Source organism: Lathyrus oleraceus, chromosome 7, assembly GCF_024323335.1.
Source record: "Lathyrus oleraceus cultivar Zhongwan6 chromosome 7, CAAS_Psat_ZW6_1.0, whole genome shotgun sequence".
NCBI lineage: Eukaryota > Viridiplantae > Streptophyta > Magnoliopsida > Fabales > Fabaceae > Lathyrus > Lathyrus oleraceus.
The window spans coordinates 52,498,657-52,503,812 of NC_066585.1; positions in this window are offsets into that span (position 1 = coordinate 52,498,657).

Below are 5,156 nucleotides of genomic sequence, written 5' to 3' on the forward strand. Positions count from 1 at the left end.
TCCATTTTTGGCAGTTAAAATTACAGGTCCAGTTTCTATTTTTGGAAATTTTCTGATTGGCTTCAAATTCTTCAATGATGTTGATTGCCAGGATATATGAGGCCTATTGGGGCATGAATAAGCTCTCTCAACCCAAATCCACCCATCAAAACCACAAAATCAACCACAGTTGACCAGGTTTGACTTTCTAGGGTTTCTGACTGACTGTGCATGAACTGATGACTTCTGAACATCCAACCCTTGACTTAAACACTTCAAATGGACCTCCAAATCATGTGAACAAATTGGACCAACCCTAGGGCCTTGGCTCAATGAGAATTGTGCTTGCTTGCTTGGTTGACTGATCTCCTGATCAAATTGACCTAATTCTCTTGATTTGCTTGCACTTGAGGCAACTGGGACAATGCAATGCTATGCAGTGGACCATGATATGCTATGACCTAATATGAAAATGTATGTACAATGATAGGTGCAAATTTGAGGTGCTACAGCTGCCCCTATTCAATCAGCTGGGAACCCGAACGGATGATAGCAATGGCTGTCAGACTTTCAGGGTAAACAGGGATTGAATACAAAAGAACCGTAGAAATTTGCACCAACTGGATATAATACAAGAATGCCTGTCAGGATCGGCAAAGAAACAGTCTTGAAAGAAAAATCCGTCTGGAACGGAAAAAGAAATCGGCCTGAATACCGAAACGGAAACGTCGACATGGATACCAAAATAAATGGTAACACAGGAATAACCAAGGCCTGAGCGTCGCTCGTCAGTCTGAATACTGAGCACCGGTGTATGAGAGATTTGATGTCGATCTGAAACATCGGAAATTGGCCTGATCGCCACCTCGGTCTGAATACCGGAAAATTGGCCTGAGTGCCATAAGTACATCGACCTGATCGTCGGAAACTTCTTCGGCCTGAATACCGGAAAAAACATAAGTACATCGACCTGATCGTCGGAAACTTCTTCGGCCTGAATACCGGAAAAAACATAAGTACATCGACCTGATCGTCGGAAACTTCTTCGGCCTGAATACCGGAAAAACATAAGTACATCGACCTGATCGTCGGAAACTTCTTCGGTCTGAATACCGGAAAAAACATAAGTACATCGACCTGATCGTCGGAAACTTCTTCGGTCTGAATACCGGCAAAACATAAGTACATCGACCTGATCGTCGGAAACTTCTTCGGCCTGAATACCGGAAAAACATAAGTACATCGACCTGATCGTCGGAAACTTCTTCGGTCTGAATACCGGAAAAATTGGCCTGAGTGCCAAAGCGTGAATTGGTTTGTGTTCCAAAACACTCAACATCCTGAAGAGGGCTAGAAAAGCAGTCTTGTTAAAGGATGGACATTCGATTCCACAAGAAATACGAATCTTACTCGACTGGGGAGGACGACTTCGACCCAAGAGCGCATGAGACATATTATCTATAGCCGTCAGAACGTAGATAATAACCTCGCATGGAAGATTATCCATAACCGGGTTGTAGGTTGTTAAATGGATAAACGACCGAAAACATCCTGAAGAAAGCGAAGGCAAACTTGTTAAAGGATGAAACATTCGATTCCACAAGGAATACGAATCTTACTCTGCTGGAGATAACAACCGAAAGATTGACCAAAGAGTGCATGAGATATATTATCTATAGCCGTCAAAACGTAGATAATACACTCGCATGGAAGATTATCCATAACCGGGTTGTAGGTTGTTAAATGAATAATCGACCGACAAGAAAGGCATCGGTACCAGGACTAGGTATGCAAAGATGACCAATCAAAAGAGGATAAAGTTGCTAACTCGGAGCAAGTATCCAAAAGGAAGGGGAAGACCCAATGGGGACAATACTGCTTGATCAAGGCAAGTATCCAAAGGGGACAAGACCAATAATACCACAAAGAGGGGATTACATCTACCGGTTTGTAGGCAGAAAACCACGGAAAAGTAACCAGTCATCGATAGGATGAGCACAAAGGGTTAACTCTGACAAGGGGATGAAAGTGGGATTTTACAACTACCAGCTTGTAGGTAGAAAACCACAAAGATAAGACTTACAACTACCGGTTTGTAGGTAGAGGCCAACAAACAGAATGAACCACAAAGGTTACCTCTGCTAGGGGGTGAAAGTGGGATTTTACAACTACCAGCTTGTAGGTAGAAAACCACGACGATAGGACTTACAACTACCGGTTTGTAGGTAGAGGCCCACAAACGATCTGCTGAGAGACAGAGTGAGAAAAAAGGATTTACAACTACCAGGTAGTGGGTAGAAGACCGTAAAGAAAGGACTTACAGCTACCGGTTCGTAGGTAGAGGCCAAACAAATTCCGCTGAGGATAAGATGAATGAGTGCCGGTTAGTGAGCGACTATTCATTTATGCCCCAGGGAGGCACAGGAGACAGCCAACAGGAAGCCAATTTAGGATCAATCCAAAAAGGCAAACTGAATCAAGACTCATCCTAATGAGGAAAGAACTCAATAGGGAAAACCCATCCCGTTATGTGTGGGGAGGGAACGGAAACAACCGTCATCCACGAGGATGTATCTCAGTGGGGAAATGGCAGGAAAGGATAGACACTTTCTGCTTAAGGGGTTGGCTCTACATGGAGAGATCAGACACACCCACATCTGCTAGGGGAAAATCTACTGGAGAGATTCTTATCACCAAACAGCAAGAGACAACAATCAACAGATACACGGCAACAGCTGCAACATGAGTATCCGAATGCTATGATTATGCATGTATGCATTCTACCTAAAATGTATGATGAATGCTGACAAACAGACATGTAAACACACAGGTCCAGGAATCAACCACCCGATACTACTCTTCTTCCATAGGGAAGGCCAAAAACACCAGAGAGCAACGCTATCTGCTGGAAACCGGGATATCAGGGAACAACACCATCCTGCGGGGAGAGGGGAAGACTGCTCTGCTGGAGAGACGAACGCTAACGTCTTCAGTAAACACTCTGCTTGGGGAACTTCCCCACAAAAGTATTCCAACAGCAACCTTGCTGGGAATGCCCCACGGTAGGGCTCGAACAATCCTCTACTGGAGATGCCCCACAATAGGGCTCACAGGGACTTGGAGGAAGAATGTTGTACTGCCGGGTAACTTCAACCAACACTGCACTGAGCAACCTTGCTGAGGAGAAACTAAAAGAAGTTCGACAGGAGAGAGATAAAGTTATGCTCGAGATACGAACAATTGTCTTACCTGTTGGTAATCATACCACCCTCGGGAGAGCACTACGGATCTCCTAAGTATCCTTCCATCATTGTGAATGTTCACTTTGTTTAAGAACAATTTTTTTGAAAAAATTGTTTATTTTGAAAACAATGATACTTTATCAATTAAAACATGCAAAACATTTGTTGAGTCGAAACAAATAAGAGTGCAAATAATTGGATAAAAGCTCAAATTGATGTGATGGAATGGTAGTCTGCAAAGGGCGAGACTCCATAGATCTGTACAAGTTTGAAATCGGTGATATATATTGGAGAGGGCTACATTGAACATAATGACCTTTCCTCTACCATTCCGAATTTTCGATGTATTCGGAGCTTCAGTCGACGACGAATCGAGAATCCCTGACGGATGACAGATATAGAGCACAGTCTTGTCAAGATGCAGTTACTTGCCAAATCCCTAATTTTTGCCTAGATTGCCCCAGTGTGAGGTGCTCAATCTAGCGGGATGCGAATTCTTTTTTTTTCAATGTCTCTAACTTTTGCCTGGATCGCCCTTTTGGGTTTTCAATCCACCGAGACGCTCCTTTTTGCCTAGGTCGCCCTTTGGGGTGTTCGGCTTAGCGAGCTATTCTGCTTTTTTGTTTTAGGCGAAGTATTTCTTGACTGCATCAGAATTCACAGGACGAGTGAACTTCTTCATCCATTGTAGTAAGTGTTAGAACACTGCCTGAAAAGGCTCTCTTGACAATGTACGGACGTTCGTAGCTTGTAGAGTTCACTTGCCCCTGGAGTCGGGTGTGAAAGACAAGATTTTCCTGAGCACACGGTCCTTTTCTCAGAACTCGAGACTTGACCTTCTTGTCGAATGCTTTCATCACTCTCTGCTGATACAACTGACCATGACACATGGCAGTTGATCTCTTCTTTTCGATCGAATTCAGCATCAGTCAACTTGGGACTTTGAGGGTGTTTTTTTTTTCTTTTGTTTCTTTCTTTCTTTTTCTTTCTTTTGATTTCTTTTGATTTTGATTGATTTCTTTTTTTTTGTTTTTTTTATTGATTTTTTTTTCTCTTTTTTTTTTATTAATGCCCCAGTTGGCTGTTCTGCTGATTCTCGAGATGCAGCTGAGTGATCTTCTTTTCTTGCTCAAGAAATCGGGAAATCTCGTCAGGAATCCCTTCAACATCATCTTCGTCCGCTTCAAATACAGGGAATTCAAAATTGGGAGATGACGTCCGATCATTATGTTCAATGGGTTTGAGAAAGAACCTGCATAAAGATTTTGATATGAAAAGCTTTTTGAAAATCAAACAAGACAATCGTTATGCAGATGAAAAGATTGCTTTTATTCTTGTTTTTTAAGGTTTTTTGTGATCACCAATTTCATGCAAAAAGCGAAAAGGGAAAACAAATGGAAAAACAAATGTTTAACATGAATTTATTTGAAAGAAAATATCATTGCACAAAATAATGCCAACAATGTCATCACTTCTCCTTTTGGCATGGGAGAAGGGTTTTTAAACAAAGTGATTACTACTCTGACTTATGAACAACTGTAGGAACGCCCACAGTGACCCAATTGTGATAGATCCCACCGGGGATGACAATTGTCAGTATTTCTTGCATCAGCAGCTTCTGTTTTCTGAACAACCTTTCTGAAGAAAAGTCGGCGCCAGCCCAGGACTTGTTATCTTCAGACTTGATTATCACGGGGACCCAAGTCTTCAAAGTTCAAAATACCTGACCTCACGAGGTCTTGAACCTTCATCTTCAGCTGGAAACAACTATCCACATCATGACCAGGAGCACCCGAATGATACACACAATGCTGTTCAGGCCTATACCACCACCGAGGGTTGACGGGTATGGGCGGCGGGTCTCTGGGAGTAATCAAGTTCCGCTCTATCAGAGTGGGATACAGTTCGGCGTAGGAGATGGGGATTGGATCAAAA